Raw genomic sequence first — 18,016 nt, forward strand, 5'->3', positions numbered from 1 at the left:
CCTCGTCACTCTGAACTTGAAACGGACTATAGTAGACCGAATCAAAGATCATGTCTTCTCCCTCGAGATAAGGGTTTTCACCCTCAGAGGCATTGCCATGAGATGAAGAGGGTGGAGAGGTTGGGGGTGTGGAGGGTTTAGTAGGAGAAGGTTGAGTGCGTGAAGGTGTAGTTTCGGTTGGTGGTTCTGTATGGGTAGTTTCGGTTGGGTGGGTTTTGGGTTGAGGAGGTTCGGCTACATGGGGTGATTCAGTGGTAGTGGTGAAGATTTGTGGAGGAGAAGGAATTGGGGAATTGGGTATTTGAATCTCTGGGGTAGGGGATCGAGGTGGTGTATTGCATCGTGGAGGATAAGCATCCCCTTGAGAGTCGTCAGAATCCGAACTCTCACCCTCAGAGTCACTCGAAGAGGAGGGTATAATGAGCTTTCACTTTGGTTGATTCTTCCTCTTCTTCGGTGGGGGGGAAGGTGCAACTTTTGTCTGTTTCCTCTTCTTAGGAGAAGGCCCCTTTGAAGGTTTTTCTGCTTGCTTTCCTTTGTCCGCCTTTTTACCTTTGCTCAGTGGTTTATCTGCATCGTGGATAGATCTGAGCATGTCCGGGGTCAGAACCCTTGGACCAGAAGGTGTTAGCTCCTTAAGCTTTCTGATTAGCCTGCTATCCGAAGGTACATTACCATACATGGACTCTGGAATAGAGCCAATAAAGGAGAATTTGGAGGCATCTGAAATGATGATCTTCTTGGTGTGGAAAGTACCAACAGAAGTCATCGATGCACCTTCGGCAGTAGGAACGTCGAATCTGTCCATGGCCCATTTAGTGATCAGAATCCAGAATCGGGCCAATGAAACTTCAGAGTGTCTGGAGGAAGATGAGAGGCTCTGAAGAAGTTGTTGCCATAGAACAAACCCGTAATCCAGGTTGATCCCATTGTAAACTCCATAAAGAATCGAAAGGAACAGGCGACTGGCACCGTCGGAACCTGAACTTCTCTCCGACAGTCCCTTGAACAGGACTGTAAATAAACCGTTCCATTGAGGCGGTAAGCAAGACTTCTTGAATCTGGCAACGGATGTAAGAACCTCCGTGTATCCCATGTTGTAAAACATGCTATACATATGACCAATTTGTATGGACTCCGGATGGACCCTGGATGAGTCAGAAGCAAATCCGAGCAGAGAGCAGAAACGAGGGAGAAAAACTGAGGTTTTGTGGTCTCCAATCTCGAAGAATACTCGGTCGACAGCCTTGTCGTAATATGCAATCGCGTAGACCTGCGATAGGGCCGTCATTGGCACCGATGCGATTCTGGATAGTGCTGGTTCGAGTTGTGAGTATTTTAGGCATTCTATGACCGGCGACATGTAAGGATCGTATGCCTTTGGGTTAAGATCAATTACTAAGCATTGCTGTGGGCGAATGGGAAGGATTTGGGATGTAGCATGAACTGAAGAAGAGTCAGCCATGGATGCAGGTGTGAAGAAGATGATGAACAGGAAACTGTATGGGAGAGTTTGTGGTTTGGAAATTTTGAGAGTAGTAAAGAAGTAAAAGGAGGTATAACGGGCTATTTATAGTGGGTGGGAAGAGAGAGAAAGATCGTTTCAAATCTCTTATGGATGACAGTTGGGACGGGCGATGATCACGTAGGAGAGAGAGTGTCAGATTCCTAGGACCACGCCGCCCAATAAGCGCCGTTTCATAGGGACAAGCCGTTACTGGTTAACCACGCGCATTAAATGCCATAGGACAAAGAAAAACTTAGGATTTCAAAAGGAATGTCCGTTAATATTACGATCAACCATTTATTGAGAAATGTTGAAAGGCTTCTTTTAATTCGGCTAAAAACGACTGGTTAAAAAAAATAAAATTTCAGAAAGAAAGATAAGGACAAGATCCCAGGGGAAGAAAAGTTATGGGTTAATAACATTTTCATAGGAATCACATAAAACTGGAGATTTTAATATGGTACTTTCATCAATTCTTTAGTAAAAGCTTGAACAATATAATTGTTCACCGTCAATTCCTTAGGTGTTGAATTTTGGATTTCACTTAGTTCGTAGTGTCACAAAACTAAGATCATAAACACAGATGTTGTGCAACCATAAACCTCAGTGGTAAGTGCTGAGAGTCTCAAGGGTTACCATGATGGAATGAGTGTAGTGGAGAAGTAATAAGAGATGGTGTAAGATAACAAAAGTACCTCTACTACAAGAAGAAGGACCAAGCAGGAAGTTCTTAACTCATGTGAGAAAAGAGTGAGGTAGCTCACGATTAGAATAAATGAAGTGGCCTTGTTGGGAAGACAAGGTTTGTGTATACCAGGTCATGAAGGCCTTTATTCAAAATCTTATGAGGCTTGAGACACATACAGCAGCATGCTTCTAGGGACATGTAGGAAGTTCATAAAGTGTATCCACAAAAACGAATAATAACACAAAAAAATTTTGGAATTTTTGAGGTAAACCGAACCCGAACCTACGGTTGGTTTCGGTTGAGAAAAGCTTTGAAAAACCGAACCCGAACCTTCGGTTGGTTTCGGTTGAGAAAAGTTTTGAGAAACCGAACCCGAACGTTCGGTTGGTTTCGGTTGAGAAAAGTTTTGAAAAACCGAACCCGAACGTTCGGTTGGTTTCGGTTTTTCAAAATTTTGAAAAACCGAACCCGAACCTTCGGTTGGTTTCGGTTCTGGAAAATTTTGAAAAACCGAACCCGAACCTTCGGTTGGTTTCAGTTAAGAGCTTTTTTTTTTTTTTTTTTTTTTTTTTTGAATCATACTAGTAAAAACAGAATTGTACATCCAATACACAACATTGAGAAACTATCTTTGAAGAAATGAGTGGGTTAGATAGTTGAGACGAACCCTAACGTTCGGTTGTTATGTTTAAGTTTGGTACTGATTCAGATTCCATCATACCAAGTCCTTGCAATATTTTATTGAATGATGCTTCAGGAAGAGCTTTTGTAAAGACGTCAGCCAGTTGATCAGTGGTTCTTACGAAGTGAACTTCGACGTTTCCATCTTCCACGTGATCTTTGATGAAGTGATACCTTAGTGCTATGTGTTTGGTTTTGGAGTGCTGCACTGGGTTATGACAGATTCTAATTGCACTTTCGGAGTCACAATATAGTGGGATCTTCTTCATATTGAGTCCATAGTCTCGAAGTTGGCTTTGGATCCAAATCACTTGTGATGTGCAGGATGCAGCTGCAATATATTCCGCTTCGGCAGTAGACAGTGACATGCATGTCTGTTTCTTGGATTGCCAGCTGACTAACTTCCCGTCAAGAAATTGACATCCACCAGTCGTGCTTTTTCGGTCGAGTCCACATCCTCCAAGGTCAGCATCAGAATAGGCTTGAACAAAGAAGCCTGAGTTGGATGGATACCATAGACCTAAGGAGGTGGTTCGCTTGAGATATCGTAGGATGTTCTTCACTGCAAGCATGTGAGGTTCACGAGGGTTTGCCTGAAATCTAGCACAATAACACACAGAAAACATGATATCAGGTCTGCTAGCAGTTAGATACATTAACGATCCAATCATTTGACGATAGAGCGTGATATCAACAGCTGGTTTGTCTAGAGATGGGGTAAGCTTAGTGCCGAATGCCATAGGGACTTTAACTTTTGAGTCTCCCATCATACCGAACTTTGCTAGGAGAGTCTTCGTGTAAGCTTCCTGATTAATAAAGATTCCTTCGGGTCCCTGTCTTATGTTTAAACCAAGGAAAAAATTAATTGGACCCATTGAGCTCATTTCAAACTTAGTCTCCATCAGCTTTCTGAATTCCGCCGTTAAGCTTGGATTCGTGGAGCCAAAGATGATGTCATCGACATAAATTTGAACTATCATAAGGTGGTTACCTTCCTTTTTGCGAAAGAAGGTTGGGTCAACCGAACCTTGTTTGAATTTAGACATCTTTAAAAATTTTGTAAGCGTTTCATACCAGGCTCTCGGAGCTTGTTTAAGGCCGTACACAGCTTTATCCAGAATATAGCAATGATTTGGATGCTTTTCGTTCACGAACCCAGGAGGTTGCTCCACGTACAACATTTCTTCAAGTTCTCCATTGAGAAATGCGAACTTGACGTCCATTTGGAAAACTTCAAAGTTGTTGTGGGCAGCATAAGCCAGAAATATTCTAACAGATTCTAGCCGGGCTACTGGAGCGAAAGTCTCTTCATAGTCTATCCCTTCTTCCTGACAATATCCCTTTACCACCAGACGAGCCTTGTTCCGTATAACATTACCACCAGAAAGGTTCTTCCTGTATCTATTATTCCTTTCTATCTTCCTATTCCGCATCTGAGAAGGTTGATGATGAACATTTGCTTTCGTTTTTGCTGACTCCTTGACCGGTTCCATTTGAACTGCGGTAGAATTACTTTGAGCTGAAGGAGTGTCTTCTTTTGGTGAGTGAACATTCTTCTGAGGAGTATCTTTTGTACCACTAGTGCTCGGCTCATTGAAGTTATTTGGCTTATTCAATGGTTCGGGTATGTATCTTCCTTTGCTCTTCCAGGAAGTTCTTTCAGATAAACCAATGGTTTCGTCTGCATTATCAATAGGAGCTTCCTAGAAGTATTCATCACAGCCATCAGCATTGTCTTCGTTTACAATGGCTGCAAGTTCAGCTGTTTGATGTTCGGTTACTCCTGTTACCTTGTATACTTGATTTGGAGTAGTCCTGACCTTTTGATACACAACAGCTTTCTCAACTAATTTCGGGGACTTTTGATGGGACAACCGAGCGAACTCTACAGAATTTTCAGAAATTAGATTCTTGTGATTTTCTGGCTCGGTTTTAATAAATTCTGAGCAGTCAACCGTGTCCTCTACAGAAATTTCACTCATATTGTCGTCCTTGTTAAGCTCAGATGCATTTTCAACATCAATTTTGTTTTCTGAGCTTACGTTGGCGTTTAAAGAGTCAAATTTTTGCATGGTTTCGGTCCTCAGTTTAAGTCTGTCATTTTCATCCAAAAGATTTTTAAGCATGAGCTCGTGGTCTTTAGATTTAATGAAGGACTCAATTTTGTCCAGTCCATACATGTAGGTGGGATTTATGTCATCAGATGATATCACACTTTCACAATCATAGGCTTCGGCATCGATTTCATCTTCCTTAAATTCTAGGAAGGGCAAGATCATGTGGTGAATCCTTTGGCCTATTTCACAATCCAAGTGAAGCTGAGTAATATTAGAATACAGACGTTTAGCAATTAAACAAAAAACATTTCGTTGTTTTAACAATTTCAAATTGTCTCTTTGCAAATAAATGTTTTCATCTTTAACTTTGACTAATTCCGATTCCTTTAACTCTATCCACATTCTCCGCTCCTCACTCTTCGACGCTGCCCTGCTCAATTGATCAGTTAGGTTAGAATTTGTGACCCGAGTTTGAGTTAAGCTACTATCTAGATGAGATATTCTTGTATTGACATTTTTTAGTTCTTTCTCATAAGAGGATGATGGTACTTTACATGAAATAAAAACAGATTGTACCTTCTTTATCAGTTCATCAAGCTCATTGAACTGCTGGCTGAGTGGTTTGGCTGTGAAGCACATGTCCTCCTTTGCATTCTGTCCATCATTGCCTCCATCGGTGTTGTATCCCTTCAATTGAGATACGTCAGAAACCATAAGGCATTTACCACCACTGCCTTCTTCCTTAGACACGAACGCCTTTCCATGAGTAGGCTGCCTCACTTCCTCGTCTTCTGAGTCGGTAGACCAAACTTCCGTGCTACCGAACTCATCACCTGGAACAGAACCCTGCACAATAAGAGCATTACTAGGCGGGTTAGCAGCAGACTTCTTCTTTCTCAACTCATCTAGTCTTTTCTGCAACACAGCTTCCTCATCGTTCCCATCATCTTTCTCAGCCATTTTCTTGAGGACACAGTCCTTAGCATAATGATTTTTCCCACCACAGTAGAAACAGCTCACCCCAGAGTCTCCGTCAACCTTCGGTTCCTTCTTGTGCTCCTCAGCTTTCGGTTCATTAACCACCTTTTCAGAGCTGTAACTTCCCTGCCAGTTTCGGTTTTTGTTGCTGGGAAATTTCTTCTTTATGAACCTTTTAGGATTGGATACCATCAAGGCATAATCTTCTGATGTGAGATCATATTCTTCCAGGCTGAGGTCTTCATCCTCCATAACGGCTTTACTTTTTGACAAGAGAGCCAACGAACCGAGACCGGAAACGACATTCTTTTCTTGCACCACGGTTTTCTCTTGAGACTTGAGAATTCCCACCAGTTTCGCCAAAGAGTATGATTTAAATTGCTCATGGGCTTTAACCGTGGAAACTACTGCTCTCCATTCAGACCTTAGACTATTCAGGAATGTAACCTTCTGTTCGATGAGCTTCCTTTCGATATCATGTTTGATCATCTTGCTTAGAAGATGATTGAAGCGACCGAACGTCTGGATCACAGATTCTTCAGCCCCTTGTCTGAATTCACCAAACTCAGATAGAAGCAGAGTTTGAATAGAATGTTCAAGATCTTCGTCTGTAGAGTACAGTTCGCGAAGTTTGTCCCAAACATCCTTCGCCGTCGTGCATGAGCTAACCAATCTGAATGTATCGGACTAAAGGGCGAACCGGATCAATCTTAGTGCTTTGATATTGCATTGGAACTTATCCTTTTCATCTTGTGCAATGTCTTTCACGTCCTTGAGCAAATCATTGTATTCTTTTTGAGTTTTAATGATTCTGGACGTTGCAGAATGAGAAAACGGTCCGTTGGTGATGGCTTCCCAAATCAAATACCCATTTTCCTCCGATCCAATAACATAGTCTTCAAAATGATGTGCCCATACTTCATAATCATGGGTATATAAGATCGGAATCTTTGTCGTCAAACCAATGCTGTTGGAAATATTAATGACGTTTGATTGTGTTGCGTCCATTATGATCGAAAAACCTGTTCAAAGATCAGACTTGTAATAAAGCAGATTAGGGAAAAATAATAATTATCAAGATACGTCAATAAAGAGATGACGGCTCAATAAAGATTGATGTTTGCGGAAAAACCCTAATGAAAATCTTTTTCACAGAAAAGATGTGTATCAATTACACAGCCTCCTGCTCTGATACCAATTGATGAGATTAAAGTTTCTTTTAATCTGTGAAGATCGATTAGATCTTGAACAAGTATATAAACAATGACGGTATAAACACAGTAAAATAATAGAACAAGATTGAATCAAACGTGTCGAATGATTAAAACAAAATCCTCAGAAGAGCTCGATTAAGAACATCAACTGTAGAGGATTGGAAGGTTACAAGTATGATCAAAGAAACCTTTAGTCGTCTGGAAAATATCGTATTCTCAGATCTCTAAAACCTTAACCTAATATGCATGCAAGCATAAGCTTATATACAAAGCATAAAAGACTCACGGTTGGACAGGCCCAAACCGTAATACAAAACATTATAAAAAGACGAGCCCAAAAGACGCAATCTTCTAAGCACAACAAAGTGGCTTGGATCAAAGGGCTTTGCTTGGATTCGAGTTTAGATGCTATTGAGGCATCTTTTGGAGGTAATATCTTCGTCCTTAGGCTGTGCATTCCTAGTTTCATCATTTTGGGGTTTGTGGGGAGTATGTCTTGGAATGTTTTGGAGTTTGGAGGATAGATCTGAGGTTGCTACCTCAGATCTGGAATATTGAAGGCCTAGAGTGCATTAAAGTTCCTGTGTTTGTGTGCTTAGTGAAGTCACCATGTCCCAAACCTTGGTTTTAAGGTGAATATGGCTTAAATCTCGTTAGATTCACGTAAAGTTTGCCACTTTACGTGATGGATGGATTGTAGGAGGTTGGATCTATGTTTTGGATCAATTGCATGGCCTGAGATGCTTCTGTATGGATTCAGACCGGTGGTACTCGACGAGTCACATGGGTGGACTCGACGAGTTGCTTGAAGATGGCTTGGGACTCGACGAGTTGGAAGAACAACTCCCGAGTAGGTTGAAGATGGCCTTGGACTCGACGAGTCCATTTGGACTCGGCGAGTCTTGTCGAGGAAGTCCCAATATTTCTGGTTGAGTCAATGAATCGGTGAGTCAAGGGATGACTCGGTGAGTTGGGTACGAGTGGACTCAGAGTTGTTGGACTCGACGAGTCTTGGGGTGACTCAGCGAGTTGGGTCGCTGATTGAAGGAAGTTCTGAGCATATGGACTCGGCGAGTCATCGGGTTGACTCGGCGAGTAGGGTCAGTCAGGGGTTGACTTTGACTTGTCCGTGGTTGACCAGTTGTCTTCCAGGGGTATTTTGGTAATTAAGGGTATTTATTGAGTTGTATGTTTTGATGTTTAGTGGAGGAGTTCGTGTCAGAGTTCGGAGTAGCGGGATCTTATCTTTTCAGCCGACAGTTTCGAGGTGAGTTATCCTCACTATATCAATAGGGTCTAAGGCACCAAGGCCGGCCCTTTATTGTATTGAGATTTGGTTATGGTTATTATGTTATTGTTTGATGTGTCTGCATCCTGGTAGCTAGGATGGTACATGCTAGGAGGCCTTGCTAAGGTCAGTTTTCCCGATATACAGAGTGATGCTATGCTAGTGACCGGTTAGGTCGGTAACCCGGTTAGGGTAATGATATGCTACGTGATCTGCTTGCTCGATTTGTTGACTATGACTGTTATATAAATGTATGTTTTGTGCACATGGTTGTTTGGACTGGAGATGGGTTGATACCCAGGGCGAACCGGTTGTTCCGAAGGCCCAGCGATACCCAGGGCGGGTCCTGCTTTGTGCTGTAGGCCAAGATACCCAGGGCGAACCGGTTGTTCCGAAGGCCCAACGAGCGGTCCGAATAGGCTGTAGGCCCCACGAGGGCGGACCAGACGTGCCGAGGCTCGGAGAGTGGACCAGGACAACTGAAGGCCCGATGCGGGCGGACCAGTCACACTGTAGACTTAGAGAGTGGACCAGGTGGGTTGAAGGCCCGATGCGGGCGGACCAACCCCACTGTAGACTCGAAGGACATGACTAGACCTGGAGGATGGATCCGTTGGACTGAAGGCCCGATACGGCGGACCAGTCACACGGTAGACCCGACATGCATGGCTGTTCTATGTTCTGTTATGTTATGTATGTTTTATATGTTTTGGATCGGAAGGTCGTAGCCTGGAAGGGCGTATATGTGGTTGGTATTTTGGGGGTATCTCACTAAGCTTTCAGGCTTACAGTTGTGGTTTAATGTTTTTCAGGTTCTTCAGGAGACTGTGGCAAGGCGAAGGCGCGATCGTACCGCTCCTCATGATTTTGTAGCAATGTGATTCTGGGAATACTTTAATGACTTGTATTGAAAACCTTTTTGTAAACATTTTAATGAAAATCGGGTTGTTTTGAAAATTTTAAATTGGTTGTGTTTTTCGGATGTTACAAGTTGGTATCAGAGCCTTGGTTTGAGTGAATTGGAGAAACACTTGTGTGACTCCAGTCTCAAATCGAGGAGAGTTTTCAAAAAGAGAATTTAAAATGGTTTTCAAAATAAGTAAAGGAGGACGCGGAGGTACGATCAGTCGGAGCCAGTAAGTAACCCCAAAATACCATACATGACAATTGTTTTATTGAGCTTTGATAGAACAACATGCTAGAGTTAGGCTAGGGATCTTCAGGATTTATTGATGAGTTGCCTGATTTATGATGCCTGCTAGCCTAGGGTTCCTTGTGAGAGATTTCTAGTGTTCCTCTAGTTGTGAGGATAGAGCGTTATTATGTGTGTCGCTAGGGTGTTGTGGGAGTACTTCATACAAATATGGGTTGGTGTGGAAGGTAGTATGGGCCCGTACTACTGAAAGCACGGACTCATACGCGTATCAGGGAAACCATGACCTCTAGGGTTGGGATGAGAGCTGGTTCCCGGGTTAGTGGAATGTGTCTGAGATTTGGTGTTTTATTTTCAGTATGGAGATTTCAGGGCATGCTGGGAGTGGATCCGGGTCAGGATCAGGAGCAAGAGAGGGAGTTTCGGGTGGGTCTGTACAGCCAGAGGTTGTCAGTCAGATGAGTACGCACAAGTTGGATGCGAGGATTCGTGAGATCCTGCATGATGAGGTTGCTACATTGTTTCGGGCTGAGCTGCTGGAGTTGTTTGGGTCGATCAAGACCGCCATGGTGGAGTATTTTGATGAGCGCTATGCGGCTCTCACGGAGACGGTTGCCGCGGCGGCTACAGCAGCTGTAGCAGCGGCAGGGGGAGGAGCTAGTAGAGGTTTTCAGTATCGGGACTTCGATAATACGAAGCCTCCCACTTTTGATGGAGTTCAGGATCCGATCGTTGCTATGAGATGGTTATCAGATGTGGAAGGATGTTTCTTCACGTGTTCATGCCCTGCTGATCAGAGGGTGAGGTGTGCTTTGAACCTGTTGAGGCTCGGAGCAAAGGATTGGTGGAGATTGACCACGGGGTCGTACTCGGATGCGCAGAAGGCTGCGATTTCATGGGATCGGTTCAGAGAGATGTTCAACACTCGTTATGTTCCGTAGGTCGAGAGGGAGAGGTTGGCTCAGGAGTTCTTAGAGCTGAAACATGATTCGGAATCGGTGACGGAAATCACTAGGATGTTTACTGAGAGGGCGATGTTTTGCCCTGAGTTCGCTTCGGAGCAGGCTCAGATGTCCCGGTATCTGAGTATGCTTAAGATAGACATCAGACAGTTTGTGTCTGCACAGAGGTGCGAGACTTTTCTGGAGTTGCAGGAGGCCGCCAGGCGGCGTGAGTTAGAGATTGAGTTACAGATGCGTGAGCTGAGGCAAGCTCCGGTTCAGTCGCAGCCGGCAACGAAACGGTCTAAGACCGTTGATTCCAGGATGGGAGATCAGGGTGGCCACGTCTGTGGAAAGTGTGGAAGGGGTCATGCCGGGGTTTGTCGGTCCGGTGGAGCATGCCGCAAGTGCGGAAAGGAGGGACACTATGCGAGGGATTGTCGGCAGTCAGTGTCGGTTCGGGATTTGAGGATATGCTATCATTGTCATCAGGTTGGACATTTGAAGGTCAACTGTCCACGGCTTGCTGCAGGACCGGTGCAGGCTCCAGCACCGGCTATGTTGAGGATCACAGGTGGAGATCAGGGTGGAGCGGAGCCCCCAAGGGCTTAGGGTCGTGTTTTTTTTCAGCTTGCTGCTGCGGGTATGTTTCTTTCTGATGTTTTGATTATTTATGATGGTTGTGGAGTATTGTTATCTGTTGGTTTCGTTGGTTGGTTATGGAATTGCGTTTCGGGTTTTCGTGTGGTATCCGTTGTTCCTTGAGGGTTTGGCGAGTTGTGATCGAGATTTCGTTTTAGTATCTTTTGTTCCCTGAAGGATCGTTATGGTTATGGATTAGTACGTCGAGATATCGTTGATTATCTTTGTGAGGATTGGTGGCGGATGCGGCGTTGGTTTGAAGGCCAGTTAGATTCTGCAGTTTGAGGAATGGATAGTTGAAGATTGGGTTCCTTTCGAGCGGGTTGTGCAGCGTGGGAACATGATTTGTATGAAAGTTGTTGGCGCTGGTGAAAAAACATTTTGAGTGCATGTGTTGATTCCTGCAAGGTTGCTTGGGGAGATCGGTGATGGCAACCGGTGACTAACTGTCAGTGTCTTAAGTGGGGAAGAATTGGAAATTCTCCGGATGATCGTTGGGCCTGAGAGGTTGTTTAGCTGCTTGGGGAAATTCAGCGGTATTTCTATCAGTCGAGAGCAGGCTCGTGTGGGTGAGTAACAGGCTTGCGGGGCGGAATACAGACCTAGAGCAGTTGATTGAGGAAGGCATGGGAGTAGGCCGGGATCGAGTATGTATGATGGAGATAGAGTTCGGAACCCCTAGAGGGCTAGAACGGTATGCACGGGAGGATTTCCCGAAGGGATGGTTCAGAGTGATGAATGCTAGTTGAGCGGTCCGGATAGACTGAAGGCCGGTAGGCGTACCAGTCAGACCGAAGGCTCGGAGGACGGTCTGGTCAGATTGGATGAAGGTTCTGAGAGTGGTCCAGATTGGTTGAAGGCCTGGGGAGGCGGTCCAGTCATGCTGAAGACTCTGCGAGTATTGTTGGATCGGTTCGAGGTTATGGGTCGCGTATGCTGCAGTGGGATTACATTGGGAGGTCTGGCCCCGGGTAGCGATCTTGAGCAGTGAAGGTAGTGCATGGGCTTGAGAGTCCCTGTGATGAGAGTCAGAGTAGTGGTGATGCATGGATGTTGAGTACGCTTTAAAGAGGTAGTGTAGCGTGGGATGAGCACCATAGTGCCTGCCATGGTGACTGAGCGGACAAGCGGTTTCCTTGGTAAGGAAAGAGGGAGGAATGAAATCCCAAAAGGGAGTGCGAATTCACGGAAGTGAAAGCGGTAGTGTAGAGTTATGATTGGAGTGGTCTGTCGATGGTCTTTGAGTAGCGTGTTGCGGCGGTAGAATAAAAGCTCATTCGACTTGATATGTTGCTCTGGGCGCGGAGGGAATACCGCGACGTAGAGCCAGGGAGAGGGGTTCGGAAGGGATACAGAGAAAGAGTCTTGGACTCTCAGTGAGATTCTGATCAGGGTTCTGGGTATGTATCAGTGGTTCATCCTGGAAGGATGTTTGAGGATATCATCAGTATATCAGGTTATCCACACCTGAGGGTGCTAGAGCTAGATCAGCATGTGTGTGTGATTGCGAGAGGAGAACTCGGGGGAGTTGCTCCGAAATGGAGGAATGGGTCTTTCGGTTGGCATGGGATGGATAGAGTGGAATTCGGATTGGGAATCCGATGGGTAATTCTCGGTTGTCGAGCGTGGTTATCGGAGGGTACAGTTGGTGCCCGGTTTGAGTAGGTGGTGGGGACACCGTATGGAAGGAGAAAGTGAGCTTCTGGTTCTATGGTTGTACCTTGAGGGACTTGGTTCGGTCAAGGTCAAGTGGTGCATCGTGGGAAGTAATTTGAAGATGAGATGCCGAAGCCTAATTAAGTGGGGGAGAATTGTAACATCCCGGAATCGCAAGAGTAGAGTTGAAGGGCTAAAAGTGTAAGTTTTAGAGGATGACTCGGCGAGTCCATGGATAGACTCGGCGAGTCAGGTCACGGTCATGGTCGCGTGTCAAGTGGCCTACTCGGTGAGTCCCTAGGATGGACTCGGCGAGTAGGTGCTGTATGGAGAAAACCCTAATTTTCGGGGTTGAGCCCTATATAAAGAGCATTATACCCCTCCACAGCCTCCCTTATTCCCCCCTTGAGTTCCAGAAACCCTAAATTCGTGGAGAAATCATTTGTGGAGCAAACTAGAGCTTGGAGAGGTGTTGTTTGAAGAGATCTTGAAGGAGAAGTGGCTTGGATCAAAGGGCTTTGCTTGGATTCGAGTTTGGCTGCTATTGAGGCATCTTTTGGAGGTAATATCTTCATCCTTAGGCTGTGCATTCCTAGTTTGTGTTGGTTGTATTTACTTTGAGCACTATTATACTCATTTTTGTGATACTCTACATGAAGTCATCCACCCCCGGACGTTTCCGCCATCCTTGGTTTGGGGGTGTGACACCTTACCCATCCCTATTCTTCTAAACATAATTCTCGATGATCTTCTCTGGTAATGGAGGCTTCATCCCCCACCTCGTTCCCCCCAAAACTCACCAGTGAAATTCCCCATTTTCAATGGATCGATTTGTATATAAAAAATGAAGATACATGCTGGTTTAGTTCCCACTTCTCCGCCATGGAATCGTCTACCACCACCAAATGCAAACTCTAATCTGGTTCCTGGTCTTGTTCTCACTTCTTCCTTCCTTAGATTTCATCAAATCCATCACTTCGATTTTATGGAAACATGTTTGCGTTTGGTTATTGATTTTGGTTTAGTTTACTTGCCATTACCCCTTCCACTTTGGCGCTTGATTGTGATGGTTATGCTAGAGCATAAATGATAGCCACCACCCAACGAGATAAATCTATAAGAATACTCATGGTTTAAAAAGATCCTACTGATATAAGATTAATAAACATGGGTGTCTTTTTAAAGTGTGTTTTTAATTTTAAGTATGTGTGTATATGTGGATTTGAAGTCATAATTGAAGGTTGGTGGGTTTTAGTTGCAGGTTTTAGAACAGAGGAAAGAGATGTGGAGTTGAATGTTTTTGTAACATCCCAGAATCGCAAGAGTAGAGTTGAAGGGCTAAAAGTGTAATTTTTAGAGGATGACTCGGCGAGTCCATGGATAGACTCGGCGAGTCAGGTCGCGGTCATGGTCGCGTGTCAAGTGGCCTACTCGGCGAGTCCCTAGGATGGACTCGGCGAGTAGGTGCTGTATGGAGAAAACCCAAATTTTCGGGGTTGAGCCCTATATAAAGAGCATTATACCCCTCCACAGCCTCCCTTATTCCCCCCTTGAGTTCCAGAAACCCTAAATTCATGGAGAAATCATTTGTGGAGCAAATTAGAGCTTGGAGAGGTGTTGTTTGAAGAGATCTTGAAGGAGAAGTGGCTTGGATCAAAGGGCTTTGCTTGGATTCGAGTTTAGCTGCTATTGAGGCATCTTTTGGAGGTAATATCTTCGTCCTTAGGCTGTGCATTCCTAGTTTCATCATTTTGGGGTTTGTGGGGAGTATGTCTTGGAATGTTTTGGAGTTTGGAGGATAGATCTGAGGTTGCTACCTCAGATCTGGAATATTGAAAGCCTAGAGTGCATTAAAGTTCCTGTGTTTGTGTGCTTAGTGAAGTCACCATGTCCCAAACGTTGGTTTTAAGGTGAATATGGCTTAAATCTCGTTAGATTCACGTAAAGTTTGCCACTTTACGTGATGGATGGATTGTAGGAGGTTGGATCTATGTTTTGGATCAATTGCATGGCCTGAGATGCTTCTGTATGGATTCAGACTGGTGGTACTCGACGAGTCACATGGGTGGACTCGACGAGTTGCTTGAAGATGGCCTGGGACTCGACGAGTTGGAAGAACAACTCGGCGAGTAGGTTGAAGATGGCCTTGGACTCGGCGAGTCTTGTCGAGGAAGTCCCAATATTTCTGGTTGAGTCGATGAATCGGTGAGTCAAGGGATGACTCGGTGAGTTGGGTACGAGTGTACTCAGAGTTGTTGGACTCGACGAGTCTTGGGGTGACTCGGCAAGTTGGGTCGCTGATTGAAGGAAGTTCTGAGCATATGGACTCGGCGAGTCATCGGGTTGACTCGGCGAGTAGGGTCAGTCAGGGGTTGACTTTGACTTGTCCGTGGTTGACCAGTTGTCTTCCAGGGGTATTTTGGTAATTAAGGGTATTTATTGAGTTGTATGTTTTGATGTTTAGTGGAGGAGTTCGTGTCAGAGTTTGGAGCAGCGGGATCTTATCTTTTCAGCCGACAGTTTCGAGGTGAGTTATCCTCACTATATCAACAGAGTCTAAGGCACCAAGGCTGGCCCTTTATTGTATTGAGATTTGGTTATGGTTATTATGTTATTGTTTGATGTGTCTGCATCCTGGTAGCTAGGATGGTACATGCTAGGAGGCCTTGCTAAGGTCAGTTTTCCCGATATACAGAGTGATGCTATGCTAGTGACCGGTTAGGTCGGTAACCCGGTTAGGGTAATGATATGCTACGTGATCTGCTTGCTCGGTTTGTTGACTATGACTGTTATATGAATGTATGTTTTGTGCACATGGTTGTTTGGACTGGAGATGGGTTGAGGCGGGTCCTGCTTTGTGCTGTAGGCCAAGATACCCAAGGCGGACCGGTTGTTCCGAAGGCCCAGCGAGCGGTTCGGATAGGCTGTAGGCCCCACGAGGGCGGACCAGACGTGCCAAGGCTCGGAGAGTGGACCAGGCCGACTGAAGGCCTGATGCGGGCGGACCAGTCACACTGTAGACTCAAAGAGTGGACCAGGTGGGTTGAAGGCCCGATGTGGGCGGACCAACCCCACTGTAGACTCGAAGGACATGACTAGACCTGGAGGATGGATCCGTTGGACTGAAGGCCCGATACGGCGGACCAGTCACACGGTAGACCCGACATGCATGGCTGTTCTATGTTCTGTTATGTTATGTATGTTTTATATGTTTTGGACCGGAAGGTCGTAGCCTGGAAGGGCGTATACGTGGTTGGTATTTTGGGGGTATCTCACTAAGCTTTCGGGCTTACAGTTGTGGTTTAATGTTTTTCAGGTTCTTCAAGAGACTGTGGCAAGGCGAAGGCGCGATCATACCGCTCCTTATGATTTTGTAGCAATGTGATTCTGGGAATACTTTAATGACTTGTATTGAAAACCTTTTTGTAAACATTTTAATGAAAATCGGGTTGTTTTGAAAATTTTAAATTGGTTGTGTTTTTCGGATGTTACAGTTTTGCACACAGCCACCGACACAATTAGTCATGTTGTATAAATCAGTCCCCATTATCTCATCAATCATCAATCATTTTAAACTTCTTGATAAACCTATTCTTAATTTTTGATTCGATTCTTTTTATTCTCTATTATGTTCTTCATTCACACCCACTATTTGGATTGATTCATCACTTTGTTCCTATTATCTAATTAAATTTAGTGTAATGGCCTCTATAATTTGTTATCGATCCTTGTGTTCGTTTGTGTTGAATCTGAACCCAAGAACATCATTTAGTTCATACCCAAATCTTCATCTAGTTCATCAGTATTTATGTTGAATGACAAAGAGAGAAGAGGATATATATATATATATATATATATATATATATATATATATATATATAGAAAGAGAGAGAGAGAGAGAGGGTAGGCCCTCTCTTTATTTCTTAATTATTAAAACTAATATATATATATATATATATATATATATATATATATATATATATATATATATATATATAATTAAATTAAAAAATGAAAGATAAATACATGAGGGCCATTACAGTCATTTCAGTTTACCGAGGGACCAAATACACAATGAAACTAGCCCAAAAAGACTATGAAACCAAAAAAGTCAGGGCTTGGACCAAAACCTGGAAAAATGCATACCACTTGGATCATTTTTGTAGTTTTGTCTAAATTTTATTTTAACGTAAATCCTTATCTAGATTATCCTTCTTGACTCTTCGCATTCCACAAGAAAATAGACTATGTGGAACATGTTTTAACATAAATCATTATGTAGATTAACCTTATTTCATCTTATTATTCCACATGAAAATAGACTATGTGGAACATGTGATTTGAGACTTGTTTTCTTTTGTAATACAAGTATATGTCATTTATGAAAAACGAGATTGTTTAGTACTACATGCTTTGAATTGGATTATTAGATGTAGGATCCCATGGAAATGAAAATTTTTTTATTAGAAGTAATGCATAATCGAAAGAAACGAATTAACATTTAAGCCCAAGTTGTATATATAATAGAGTAGTACAAAATTTGTAGAAGCATGTGCTTGCTTGAATACAATACTCTCTCTCTCTCTCTCTCGCTCTCTCTCCCTCTTTCTTTATAGATTAAACTACTCATCTATACAATGGGAGCTCTCTCAAACTACAATGAATACTAAACAAGTATTTATAGGCTAGCTCAACCCATAAGTCTTTCCATATCGAATAAGGAAAAGATCTTTCTAAATCAACATATCATGGAGAGCTGTGCACCCTAACATTCTCCTCATCAAAGCTTGGAATGGATGACCCGACTTCAAGTACAAAAGAGCAACATCACGAACAAAACCTCAAGCATGACAAATATTTAGAAGTGAACATCAAATCTTCAAATCATCAATAGCCTTCTAATCCGGGTTCTAGGATGTGAGACATTACAATCCAAAGCAACAAGAATCTTGTCACACCCCAAAACCAAGAACGACGGTGATGTGTGAAAACTCACTTAGTTTTAAACCTACTTTTAGTTGTAAAATAAACACACAAAGGCAGTGGACCTATCAATTGTGGTATAGTCAAATAAGTAGGGTATCGAACACAGGGAACGACAAATTAAAACTAAAAAGTAATTCTATCTAAATTAATTAATAAGTAGAGGGTTTTCTCTAGTTTTACAAGACTAGAAACTTACTAACTATTACTCAATCTAAAAACTAGAAA

This window comes from Lactuca saligna, chromosome 5 (genome assembly GCF_052625555.1).
Source record: "Lactuca saligna cultivar CGN05327 chromosome 5, ASM5262555v1, whole genome shotgun sequence".
In the NCBI taxonomy this organism is placed as follows: Eukaryota; Viridiplantae; Streptophyta; class Magnoliopsida; order Asterales; family Asteraceae; genus Lactuca; species Lactuca saligna.